At 46.0% G+C, this 14,030-nt stretch overlaps 1 protein-coding gene across 3 annotated transcripts in view; it reads left to right on the top strand.

Annotated features, from left to right (window-relative positions):
- The window catches only part of GRIA1 (glutamate ionotropic receptor AMPA type subunit 1), a 121,514-nt gene that overhangs the window by 25,099 nt on the left and 82,385 nt on the right, over positions 1-14,030 (top strand). The window lies entirely within an intron of this gene.

Raw genomic sequence — 14,030 nt, 5'->3', positions numbered from 1 at the left:
AAAATGCATGTATGAAAAGTCTGAAAATAATTAAACCTGGTTTACTGCCCCAAGGATCATTCCACACTGGACCAACCAGCCCCTTTTTTGCATTCTTTTTCCTGTTGATGCTGTTTTTTTCATGAAAACTGGTGTGGGTGTGGGAGTCCAAGCTGAAGGAGGATTTTGCAAAGGAATTGGAGGGCACGGGATGAGGAAGAAAAAACCATCCCCTGCACATCAGGGCTGGGGGCTTCTGTGAGAGCAGAGGCTGCCTGTGGGCACTGGGGCTGCCTCTGAACTGTGGGATCTCAGCACATCGTTCCCGATGTCCAGAGATGCCAGGAGAACCCTTGGGGGGTCTCGAAAATCCTGGAATGTTGCCAAGAGTGTTTGGTGGCTTGATTTTGATCCATCCACAGAAGTAACAAGAGTCTGAGGACAAGAGAATCACTTTAGAGTACAAGGTGTAAAAGAGACACAATTAGAGGGTGAGATATAGACTTTAAGGTTTTTGGTACAGGGGGGTTATGGAGACAAGATGGAGGGATCAGGGCGTGTCTCGTCCTTCTTCTTTCTTCTTCTTGTCCTCCATCTCCTGTGATGATGTTGGCACTTGGGGATTGGTTTATGGTGAAGGTGCACTTGCTAACATGGGCGAAAAGCATTGGGAAATAAAGGTAAATATTGTATACGTAGGTTTTAGTATAAAAAGACATGACCGCCCCGTGGGTGGTCAGAGAGTGCCTGTGACTGCTTGCAGATCAGACCTCTGTTGGGCAGACAGAAAAATTTTGTAGATAAGAAATAATAAACAACCTGAAGACCGAAAGCTGAAGAGTCCAGACTCGTCCTTTGCATCGCGTGCCACCCAAGAACCGCCCTACCCGTGTCGGGGCAGAGACAGACAGCCGGACCCGACACTGAACCACAGAATTCTTTTCAGTCCGTGGCAGACAGGGCTGTTCCTGACCTGCCAGCAGGTGCCCCAGGAGAGAGCAGAGTGCAGCACAGCAGGGCCCTGAGCCTGCCTTGGCTGGGACCCCATTCCCTCGAAATCCCCCTGCCCAGCCCAGCAGAGGCGCTTCCAGGAGCAGCCTCTCCACCTCCCACGTGCACAACCACAGAGCCCATTCTGTTTCAGGGTCCCTGGAATTGGATGGGAGCATCCAACCTCACATTTCTGCTAATGAAGCTGCTGAGAGTAATCAAAGGCAGCAGTTTGGAGTTCTAGAGCAATATCAGTATTTGGAAAAAGCCATGCTGGGGGTAATTGTGGCACTCTGCTCTCTCCCTGCCTCTCCCCACATGCACTGCAGAGCATCCCTGGCAGGGTAAGGGCAGCTTTGTGGTTGTTCCTCTCATCCTAAACAGAGCCTGTGCATGACCTTGGTCTCTGTGCATGCTCCAGTCCCCGGGGATGCTGAGATGAGCTGTGACATTCAGCCTCAGCACTAGTGGGCACTGGTGAAGCTGTGGTGGCCTTCAGGAGGTGCTTTCAGGCCTGCAGGTCTGTGCCCATGATGGATGCCCACAAGGAAAGGGTGCAGGAGCAAACTGGCCCAGGCCAGGGAGGGCAGTGCTAGTTCAGAGCCATCTCATGGTGGGGATGTGGCTGTGCCCTGTTGAGCTGGCACTCTGTAATGCCCCAGGGAATGTACAGCACTGGGAACAGGCTGGAACAGCTCATCAGAGCCTCTGCTCCCCCTGCTGCACCATCCCACTGCCCATGGGCTGCAGTGACCTGTGCTCTGCCAGCCTGTGCATTTCCCCTTTTCTTCCCGACTCCAAGAAGGTTTATTTTGAGGTTGGAAGCCTCAAAGGCTTTCCTCTGCTGCCCTGCTGCCAGCAGTGCTCCCTTGCTCATCATCTGGCATCCTCTGCCTGCTGTTACCTCCATTGGAAAGCCATGGAAGTGGTTATGCAATGGAAAAATCATTCTGGGTGAGTTTTGATCACATTTACACCTCTGTGAATCAGAAGTGGGTTTTTGGTTGTGATTTTTGTTGCTAGTCTTGCAAAAGGGAGGATGATTTGGAGCTCCCCTGAGTTTTAAGGAGAAAAGCTTGGGGGTTTGTGTTACAGTAGGGAAAAAAGACTGAAAAATGAAATAGAATTATGAAGAAAGCACTTTTCCCCACAAAGGCTCCTACTTGGAATCTCATCCTTTAGGTGTGATCTCTTGCATTCCTTATTCCACATTCTGGCTCAGGTCAGTGACAAGTGATGCCAGATGCACTGAATCACAGAAAGAAAGGTGATGATTTCTTTTTTATCCCTAAATTCTTTCAGAAACCATTTTTTGTTTCTTCAGGGTCTTGATAAAGGAACATGGTAAGGGATTTTTTTCACATTCTTTTTTTTTACATCTATTTATCCAAATCAGTAGTATCCAAATCAGGCTGGATACTTTAGAAAATCAGAGACCCTGACTGGAGAACACAGGCCCACTAATTTAGGAAATCTTTCAGGCCAGTGCAGCTCGTCAGGGTGCTCAGCATGGTCCAGCAGCAGTGGGTTTGTGTCTGACTCTGGGCTCTGCATTCCTACAAACACAGGGACCTCTTGGGGAGAGCCTGGGAGGGCCCAGGAGTGTCCCAAGCCCTGGAGCACGAGGCAGGGAAGAGCAAGGGAATGCTCTGGGCTTTAGTCTGGAGCATGGAGATGGAGCTGTCATTTCCAAATCCTTCTGCCAGCAATGCTTTCAGTGAGCCAGGCCCATGGGTGACTGGTACAACCTCCCAAGGCCCCTCCTGGCCCAAATCTCAATGTTTTTGTGAAAATGCAGCAGTGATGTTTCGTGCCACACCAGCAGGAATATTCCTGAATTTTTTCTCTGGGAGCAAAGGGACTTGACAGCTGTGGGTTTTGTTCAGGTCTGCATTACCAAGGCATCTCCCAGGCAAAGGGATTTTCTTTGTGGGGCCATATTACTGCCCAGTGATTTTATAAATAACCATGTTTTCTTTCAAGACAGTAATCACCCTGAAAGTGCTGTGCAGCCACAGAACCCCTGCAAGCTCTCATAGTCCTTCTGAGACCCTTGGTTTTTTCAATGTTTTCCTCCAGACTCATTTCTTTTTAATGATATTTACAGCATTTAATAAGTAACTAAATCCTACTAGCCTTGATAAAGCATTTTTTTCCCTGCATGTGGGCAAATTGAGGTTTTTGTTAGTCTGTGTGGATTATCCTCTCTCCAGAGGCAGTGGAAAAAGTGTGCTTCAATGCACAATACATCCCATGCTTTCAAATTCATGGAGGGCTTTTTCCCTACATGCTAGGTTGCATTTCTTTAGGCTGGGTGCTGTCAAAACCTGAAATCCACCGGCCCTTACATCTTGCTTGTGAAAAAAAAAAGAAAGGAAAAAACCAGTGAGAATTCACCCAGCTGGTGGAACAGAGAGATCACAACCTCTGCACTTTGCCGTGCATCCAGATGTGCTCCTGGCTGGCTCTCAGCAGGGAAATGAGCTGGGCCCACCCCTCAGGCAGGGGAGATGCTGAAAGCCAGCAGCTGCTGAGCCAGGGCTCAGGCAATGGGGTGAGTTCATTGGGATGTGGAGATGGCTGAGGAGCCTCTTGTAGCTGCAGCATCTCTTCTCTCTCCCACCTGGAACTGCTGCCTGAAAGCCTCCAGGTAAAAGGTATCAGGCTCCCAAAACCATAAGTTTGTTTTACTAGTCATGCATTTTTAATACAATGTTGAATCTGAGGCTTCTTTTTATTAATCTCCCCCTTTTTAGTACTGATAATTCATATTTCTAGATTTTTTTTTCCCCCTTCTGAAGCTGTAAGTCAGCACCTTAGTGAAAAAGAGATTTATGACTCAGTCCAGTTACTCCAGGAGTGGGGAATTTTTAGACCTTAGTCAGCCTTGCAAGCCCTGTGCTGAGCCAGAAGGTCTCTGCACATCCCTGATTCAGAGATGGAACCTCATGTGCTGATTTCCAGTGAGAAAAGTCCTGGGTGCCACTGCAGGTGCTTTATGTAAAGCTCTGCCTCAGTCCCTGCTGCTGGGAATTTGGGCCAGCACTGATGGCAGAGATGGAGGGGCTAAATCACTGGAGATTTCTGCTTCTGTCTAAAGGATTTTATGGCCATTACAAGGTCTCCTGCAGTTGCTGTAACACCACTTTAGGAACAAACCCTCTTAGAGGGAAGCTGATGGATGCTGAATCATGGGAAGGAAGTGGCAGCCTGTGAGATCCCAAACATCACAATCTGGGGATCTCCATCTTGAGGGGAGCTGCAAAATTGCTGTTCTCACACAGGGGATGCAATATCCCATCAGTTCTATCTGAATTACTCTCTTGCTGCCAAGAAATTCTCCCTTTAATTAATATTTCATCCTGTTGATGTAACTTGTCCACTTATTTTCCCAGTTGTTTGCAGTGCAGATTTCCCAAATTGTTTCCTCAGGGCACTTGCAAAATCAGGATCTCACATCTGAGGAGTTCCTTGCAGCTCAATTATTGAAATTTCTGGCTGAAAAATGTATGCACTTTTAATTAAAAAAAAAAGAAAAAAAATTACCCAGAAAAACCTGCCTGGAGGTAGTTTGAAAGTAAGAGGAATTTTTCATTAAAAAATGAAGGAAAAAAGGTCCCAAACCCTGAGTAGATTAATAGTTACAGCACTGCATGTCCAGAAATAATTTGACACCTTTCCTGAGTGATGGATAATGGGGAAGGGCCTGGGATTGAGCCATGTCACCCTATAAAAACACCAAAAACTGAAACCACCTGAGATATGAGCTGCTGGAGTGAGTTGCTGTTCTCTAGCAGAGTTCCAACAGAGAGCACAGCATCCTCCTCCTCAGGCTGTGTTTGGGAAGGGATCATTCCTTGGGCAGAGCAGCAGAAGGGTTTGGTATTGCCTCTGTTTGCTCTGCCTTAAGCTGGAGCCTGCACCAGTATTGGTTCAGATCCTGCAGTGTACATAAAATTAATCCTGACATTAATTAATCTCCCGAAGTGGAGAACTCTGATAGTTCCCAGAGTGGGTTATTTCTGTTTTCCCTCTGACTGGTGCCAGGCCAGAGGTTTCTCCCAGGTTATTCTGGAAGAGACAAACCTGCACATCTGTGTTTTGTGAGGAATTCCTCATCCTTGGTGTCTGCCAAGGGGAGAATAAATCCACCAGCCCCTGCACAAGAATCCCAGCACCAAGAGAACACAATGCACCTCAGGGACCCTTCACACAAGGTTTTGGCAGAAGGGATCTCTGTGCAAGTGTTGCTGTGAAACCTGGGCCAGCTGCACTCTGTGCCTCACCTGTGTTGAGCTTTCCTTGCCTGCTGTGGTGCCCCCAGGCAGCTCCCCAGAGCATGGGACATTCCAGCAGTGATTCAAGTGCTTTTTCTTATGGTTCTGTCCTCCTTTAGAGCTCTGGAGCAGGCTGTAGGTGTCTGTGAGCACTGGGGGGGCTGTGGTGTGTCCATCCCTAACCCAGACCCTGCAGGGTGTGGATCCCAGCTCTGGGTACAGCCACAGGAGCAGGCTGTAGGTGTCTGTGAGCCCTATGGGGGCTGTGGTGTGTCCCTAACCTGGGACACAGGGCAGCAGGACCCTGCTGGGACAGACACAGCCCCTGTGGGCAGAAGGGCTGTGGGATTTGGTGGGACACAGGTGGAGGATGCCCTGTGCAGGGCTCCCTCAGTTCCATCTGTGCTTTGCTGAGGCAGAGCAGCCTCCTGGGGGTGTGAGCACGAGCAGGAGCCTGCAGATGCCAGGTAGCTCCACACAGCAGCCTGGCAGTGCCTCCCACCCTGCCAGCTGCCATGCAAGAGGCTGGCAGGGCCCAGCTCAGTCCCTGTGACCCAGCTGGTGCCCTCCATTCTGTCCTTGCTGCCACCTTCATCCTGAGTGCACCTGCTGGCCTCTGCAGGGTGGCTGCTGGGACCAGCTTTACACAGCAGAGCTGGGGCTTGCAGGAGGTGAACCTCAGCTCTTGGTGGGGATCAAGGAGGTTCCTTCCCACCACGTTGAATTTTTGTCTCTGGGGAGGGAAAAAGTCCTGGGGAAAGTGTGGCACTGTTGATTGGCAGGGAGGACAGATGTGAGAAGCACCCTGTGACAGAGTGGCTCCAGATGTGACAGCAGCTGTGCCCAGGGGCATCAGAGCACCGGGGTGGTGGCACTCAGCCACAGTGGGGAGGTGCCACCCTGCTCCAGGCACTGTGCAAGGTGCACCATGGTGGTTTGCCTGGCTCACAGGACTGAGCAAGGGGAATGCTGGATGGAATATTCTCCAGTGTTCACTGTTGGTTTGCTGAGAAGCTGGAAAAGGAGGTAATGGAGGTAAAGAGAGAAGCCCTTCTGCCACTGGCTGCTTGGAAGCAGGGTTGGTATTTTGAGTATTTTTAGAAAGAAGATGTGCTGTAGGAGAAGATTTCATGTTTTTGAACGTGAGCATGTTCTAGGTGAGAGAGGGGCACAGCATGAAGCCCACTCGTCCTCGTGTTCTCCCTGCTAAAGACCAGAGAAAACAAGGTATGAGAATGGGAACAAAAATGATGAGATGGAAAACGAGGGTGGAGGGGTTGAGGGAGAGCTTTGATCAGCAGGTCCTTTCCTGATGGATTTGTTTTTAAGGAGAATCACACGGGACAGACCATGCCCAGAGAAGGTGCAAAGGAGATGATTCTGATGTCCCTGAGTTTTCTCTCAGGAAAATCTCTGTATCACAGCTCTGGACTTTGCAGCATGAGATGCAGGATTTTGTACACAGGGAAAATTGTGGCTGATCACAATTTGTAGGGAAGCCCTCATGTTTTTGCTTCTCCGCCAGCCTCTCCCTTGAAATGTAAATAAATAGGGTTGGAGACACACATAATGAGGCTCAAGGGTAAAGGACTAAAAATCCAACATCATGTTTTCTTTGGCTGAATTTCTAAAAAAAAAAAAAAAAAGGAAAAACAACAACAACAACAAAAACTGGATGAGGAATGTTATAAAAAGGAATCCAAGCAGTTCAGCACACAGGAAAGCTCAGAGCTGCTGTAGGGAAGCTGTGGTGTGCAGACTAATGAGTAAACAAACACAAAAAGTGGTGCACACTGCCTACAGAAACCTCCTTCCTCCCCAGATTTGAAGGCAGATTGTTACCCACACCTGGGCAGAGCCAGCTTGGAAACTTAGTGCTGCAAACTGTAATGAACTCCATCCTTAGGGGACAGAGGATTTCACAGCATTCCCAAGCCTCATTTCTTCCCAACATTCAGCAGGACAGCTCAGCAGCACTGGCTAAAACAGGCCCTGTATTTTGGAACAGATTGCACCTACCCAGGGAGGAAGGCAGGGTGCAAAAGCTGTTTTTTAGGGGGAGGATCCCTAGGAGGGAAAGCAGCAGTGTGATTCTCTCCTGATGCCCCAGTATGTGGGGCAGGCACCTGGTGGATGTGTCCCTGTGCAGGTGTGTGAGGGCACCCACAACAGGAGCTGGAATTGACTGCTTGGGAAAAGGATCAAAGGAAAACCTCGTTACATCGTGTTTCTTCCCAAAGAGTGCTCCTGTAGGCTCGCAGCCCTTCTCTCCAGAGCTTTGCTTTTGATGTTGCAATCTGCATGGTACCAATAGCAGTGCACATGGGCTTTCCTGCCAGTCGGGCTTGCCGGTGAACAAGGTGAGTTTTAAGGTGTGCTCCAAGGTCTCTAAAAAAGGCCATCTCCTCCCTGTGTGGGTTTCTGCAGGGAATCCTGCTCCCAGCACTCCTGCAGTGCCCTCCCAGCTCCCCAGTGTGAAAAACGCCAATCGCTCGTTTTTAAAATTTTAAAAGTTTAATAGTAATAAAATCATTATAAAAATAATAATACAGTATTTTTAATTAATAAAATACAATTATTGTATTTTAATGCAGTAATATAATGGGTATAAGAATAATAATACAATTAATAAAATTATTATAAAAATAGTAATACAATTAGAGTAACAATAATTTGGACAATTTGAATTAGGACAATATGAGACAATAGAAGCAAAGAGTTATGGACAGTCCGGGTACCTCTTTCTGGGCTGCACAAACCCGAGAAAGGACCCACGTTAACAGAGGATTAACCCTTAAAACAATAGCCTGTTGCATATTCATACACCTCATACATGATGCATAAATTCCATTCAAACACAGGATTCTGTCTGGGCAGTGTCAAGTTCTTCCTCTTAATGGCATCACCTGCCTGAGCAAGGCAGGAAGTTCATTTCTCCTGATAATGGAGCAATAAATTCTCTTTCTCTGAAAGATTTGGGTGTCCTGTGGCTGCTACGTCAGTGCGAGTCCTTTCTTTAGGAAAAAAAAGCATCCTACATAGCATAGTTTCTATTTTAACATTTTGTTATAACCTAAAACAATATTTAACACACTACTTAAGAGAATTAATACAGCATTACTTTCTAACACAACACGTATAATATTCATTTGAATATTTGCCAAAAGCCAATCATGAAATACATATTTTTCACACCAGTCAGACTAACACAAACTAACAGAGTTTGGATTTCCAGCACTTTGCTGCAGTGCAGTTTGCTCCACCTCATGACCAGTGCCTGTGCCTGGGAGGCAGGCAGGGAAGCACTTTTCTGCTCCATGGCAAACTCAGCTCCAGCTCTGCTCTGCCCCCCTCCTCCCCTGCCACTGCTCAGGGAATCCTTCCTGCCAGGGCTCAGCTGGAGATGGCTTCTGGGCAGCCAACAGCAAGCAAAGCATTGCTGCAAATCGGTGGGGTAGCACAGAAACCCGTTAAGAAGAAAAGAAATGTGAAGCAATCCTTGTTTCACAAAAGGGAAAGCTGCAGAAGCTATTTACACACTTCAGGTAATGATGCTGCAGGGCTGGGACAGGGGGCTGTGCTCACAGCAAAGGCAGCACACAGTGAGGACCATGCCTTTGAATGTGTCACCCACTGATCCCAAGTGCCTGTTCCCAATTTGTTCAGCTTGATCAACAAAACACCTGAGCATCTATTCAATTTGTACTTAGCTCACAGTGCTGCTGCTGGTGGTGCCAGCCCTCACCAGGGGAGCACAGGGCACACTGGGAGCAGGCCAATAGGCAGAGGGGGAATTTTGAGTGCCCCCAAATGTGCAGAGCATGTCCTGGGGGGCCTGTGCTGCCCCACACACCTGGCCAGGCTGTCCTCCCACAGCTACTGCACACAAAGATGCTGCAGAGCCAGGCAGTGACCTCTCAATCCTCACTCATGTTTGACATTAAGCACATATTTTGCTGCCTTGCTGTTCAGAGTCATATTGTGTCTGTATGTGTGTGTGGGCAGAGGGCTGAATGGCAGTGATTTCCTGTGGATAATTGCCCTGCCTTCGTTTTGGTTTTTTTTTTTTTAGAATTATTTGAAAAGATTTGAAAAGAAAAAAAGAAAATCCAGTCAGAGGCAGTTGCTCAGGAGAGACTTTCAAGTCAGAGGTGTGAGTGTGGGTCCACAGACTTCCTATGGGTCCCCTGCCCAGCACCAGAGTCCAGCAGCCTCACAGGAGCAAAGCCTGCACTGCTGCTGGGGGTGCCTTCAACTCACTGAGCTCCATTTTCACACCAAAATGGGCAGGCAGTCTTTGGAGCACTGCAAAGTGACTCTGCCCTTTGCACAGGAGCAGAGGACTTAGCTGAAGTTTGGGAATTAATTTTGCCATTGAAACTACAGAGGCTGAGTGTGGCTGCAGGACATCCCTCAGGGCATCAGCCCCTTCTGCCCAGGCAAAGTTCAAGGTTATTGAACACAGTCCTGTGTGGTGCTGCTGGGGTGACAAGTACTCATGAGCAGCAAAACTGACACTGAACTCATAGCTGAGGAAAGCAGATGTGATTTCTTGTGTAGCCTTCTGGATCTTTTTAATAGAGCACTATAAACGAGGCTATTAATTATAGCAACAAGGAGAGTAGCACCAGGTATTTTCCCTGGCGTTTCACAGCTTGCTGAGCTAGAACAAATCCTCCATGCCAGCAGCCTCCAGTGGATTTGAACATGAGCTGAGAAGCCAGGAACACCTGGTTCTTTCATCAGCTTTGATACAGGCTCATTGTGTGACATCCAAATAGTCCCTTGAATTCTGTTTTTGGGAGGTGCTGAGCGATTACTGCAGCTCAGCACATCTGAAACCAGCCCAGCCTGGCCCTGTGTAAAGCACAGCCTAAAGCTCCTTTGAGCTCCTGCAATGAAAGGAACATTATGAATGCAAAGTTTATTATACATCCACAGTGCCATGTCATGTGCACTCCTAATGTAGTAAACACTGCAGATATTCCAAAGGCACAACATCTTATCTGTAGTAAACACATTCTGAAGCTCCTCACTGAATTACTCCAAGCCTCTGATGTCCCTGCATAGATTTTGGTTGAGTTTTGGCCCTTGAAGGTATTTGTAGACTCCTGCCATATTCCTCTATTGAATATCTGCCAGATCCATCCATTCCAGGCCCTTCTGTTACCAACACAGCAGATGCACTCAAAGTTACGAAGCCCAGAGTAAGCAAAACTAAAGTGTTTAATCTATTATTAATCAGTCAGTTGCAGGAATGATAGGGCTCTGGGGGACCTCAGAGAGACATCAATATTTATGGCCTCATTAGCAAATGCCACCTTTTTTTTTTTTTTTTTTTTTTTTTTTTTTTTTTAAAGAGACAACAGGATTATGAAGGTTGTTTATGTTTCCAGTCATTCCATAAAGAGGCAATGTCATGTTTTGGGACAGGATGGTTCCGAACAAGATATTCAATATTTATCACAAAATATTGAGATTTCCACCATGCCTCTGTTCTTCTTGGTCTTGTAGTCAAGATTTCACCTTCTCTAGAAGCAATGGCCCAAGCTGAAATCAGAGCCCCAGTTACTCTAAGCTTCCATCCAGGGAATTTTTGAAAATTAAAAGATAAAATCTCCCTAATTCCATTTGCTGAAGTAAATTATATAAATTCCATAAAAGAGGAGCAATGAAATATGATTTCAGTTCCAAAAGAGTTCCACCCATTACTGGCAATTTTTTTTTTCTGGATTAAGCTAAATTTAAATTGGACATTAAGAAAAATTTCTTCACTGAAGGGATTGTCAAGCACTGGCACAGGCTGTCCAGGGTAGTGGCTGAGTCACCATCCCTGAGGTATTTAAAAGACATGTAGATGTGGCACATAGGGATATGATTTAGTGGTGGACTTGACAGTGTTAACTCAATGTGTTGGACTCAATGATCTTAAAGCTCTTTTCCAACCTAAACAATTCTATGAATCTGTAAACAACTCATCCTGCAGTGCTTGTGCTACACAGTTTTTTGCAGTTCTTGCTTGAGTTTGTTCCTTGACATTTCCAGCAGCAACCCCAGTGATGCTGATTTTAAAATGACCTTCATCCCTTGTATCCAACCTTCTTAGCTCACTTAGTTTCTACCTTCAGATACCATCAGCTGGTTTCTTTTACACACTGTATTTTGCTTTTCTATTTTGTTTTGTTGATGTTTGTTTGGTTTTTTGGTTGGTTTGATTTTGGTTTGGTGTTTTCTAAATTACTTTTCTTCTTTTCACAATTTTATTTCAATTGATATTTTTTTAGTCCTCTTTGCAGTTTCTGGGTTTTTCCTGGAGTAGAAGAATAATTTCTCTTATCTCAAGAACACGTCAATGCCACCATTATTGAAGCAACCTCTTGGTTGAACATTATTGTTTTCATGAAGGAGATGTTGAGGAAGAGAGCACTGGAGCAGGGACACCACAATCCAAGGGGAAGGGGAGAATAAATCAGATAATTGGGCTGTGAAAAAACATAGAGTTAATGAATGAGGCAAAGAAAAGAGGAAAAGAGAGGACATTTCAAGAGAAAGAAACAGTGACCAGCCCTTAGTGACTGCAGAGTTGCCTTCAGGTCATTGATCCCATCACTTATTCCTTCTCACACTTGCACTTCCCTTGCTGTCTCTTGATCCAGTCACTGATTTCCCCTCTTCCATACCAGGTACAGATTTTGAAAATAGGAAAATGAGATATCCTGCACATCAGGACAGTTTTTACTTCTCTAGTTTAAAGGTACTCAGGGCTTTCCTTGGTTTTCCTCCATCCTTTAATTTGGATTGGCTCTTTTGGCTTTGTCCTGAGGTTTTTTGGCCAATGCCCGTGCACTACTTCTCCCTCAACACTGTTGTTTTTTCCCCATTGTGGCACCCCAGACCATTGCAGATAATCACAGGTTTCTGTCTGGAGGTGGTTGAAAACTTGTAGAAAATTTTTTCATTCAACACAGGTCTATGCCATAAAAGATTTTTTCTCCCTTTAAGGAAATAGTGGTTTCAATGGATGTTTACTATCTTTTTGCAAATCTGAAATAAAAGGTAAACGTGGAGATTTTCTATGTATGCTCACACTTTTTTTGCCAGTTTGCCACTTACCTCCCACCTACCAGTTGGAAAACAGAAAAAATCCCCCAGCATGTGATGCCAATCTCCACCTATTTTCATATTTCTCTGTTTTCACATTGTCTCTCTGCAGAGTGAAAAGTAGTAAAGAAATAAAACTATTTTTATCAGTTCCTCTGACCAAAAGGAAACTTAAGGCTACTTGAATAAACACAAAAATAAATATTCTTGTTCCATTTTGATATTTCCAGAAGGAAAAAAATGAAAAACAATTGCTGCTTTTTTGGAGGTGTGACTTTTTAAGAGACATTGGTAGCTCTATTTGACAGATTTCCCTTTTAGTTCTCTTCTGAGTTTCACAGCTACAATAAAGAGACCAATTCAAACATATAGGTGAGCTCCTGTCTGAATGGAGGAGGGCATCTTCCCACCTTCACCCCCTCCTTTCCCCTTTGCTCCGTTGGTTTCTGGGGAATCACTGAAGCTGCTCCTTGAAGCTCTGCCAGGGGCTTTGTGCATCTCCAGTCTCCTCCTGCCCCTGCAGCCCTCTGTTTGCCCTCACACTGCACTGTAATAAAAGGCACCCACACTTTGATAAATGCCACACTTTCAAAAATTCTCAGTTTACCAAGACCTCAAGGTTTATTTTTTAAAGTCATTGACTTCAGCATAAGCAGAGTTTGCTCTGTCCCACGGGCAGAGCTCCATGTTTGATACTGTGAGACACACAGAAACTTTCAAATGTCTTGGTTTCCTCTGCCCCTTTCCAAAGAGATTTTTTTCATCTTTACACAGATGGTAGGGACCTCTATATCTGCTGCTTCTCTCACAGTGCTCAGCCAGCATGTCCTTCATCTGCTGCACCAAGTGTAGGGAAGGAAAACATCCGGCACACTTGCTCCTGGGAAGATAATGGCTCATGCAGCAGAGTTTGCGGCCCACTAAATATTCACTCCCCTGTGGTTTTCTGTATCCATGTCACAGATATGTGGCTCCCATCTGACATCTCAGGTGCTCTGTGTCTCTGGAGACAGGAGGGCAGTGGAGGTCTCAGAATCTCTGCTGGTCAGGATGACCCCAAGATGTGTTAGAAAGTCTCTCTTCTCAGCCTAGCAGCCAAAGAAGGAGTCAGGATTCTTCAGGTGTGGTTTTCAAGGTCGTTGATTTTCTCTTATCCAATACATTCTTTCCCTGGCCTGTTGAGGTCTGTTCAGCAGATCAGTCCAAGGCACACTGAGTGCCCTCAGGGCAATGCTGTCTTTTATAGTAAAAACTACATGTCCATTATTTACAATAATTTCCCAATACCTATCACCTGTGTTAGACAGTGTGTTCCTACCTTAAACCAATCCAAAAGTGCCAACATCACACAGAAGATGGAGGCTAGGAAGAAGGAGAAAGAAGGACATAACATGCCCAAATTCCTCCATCTTGGGACCTCGAGTCCCTATTCTAAAAACCTCAAAATTCTACTTTTCACCCTGTGACAAACTAACTATTATTCTACTTAAACTTTTGTGACTTGTTTGTGACTGCTTTTGCTCCAGTGCTTCCTTTGGAAAGCAAAACCCAAGCTGCTCTCCTCCCATGGTTACAAATCTCTCTGTGGTTCACAGCCTGCATTTATTCATGACTAGTTTATTCTCACTTGTTCTCATGCCAATGTTGTCCTTTAGCATCAATAGCTCTTCTCTAGTGTTTACC

The sequence above is a fragment of the Agelaius phoeniceus genome, chromosome 15, assembly GCF_051311805.1.
Source record: "Agelaius phoeniceus isolate bAgePho1 chromosome 15, bAgePho1.hap1, whole genome shotgun sequence".
Classification (NCBI taxonomy): domain Eukaryota; kingdom Metazoa; phylum Chordata; class Aves; order Passeriformes; family Icteridae; genus Agelaius; species Agelaius phoeniceus.
Note: the sequence above shows the minus strand (reverse complement) of the source record. Positions and strands in the feature narration are given on the sequence as shown.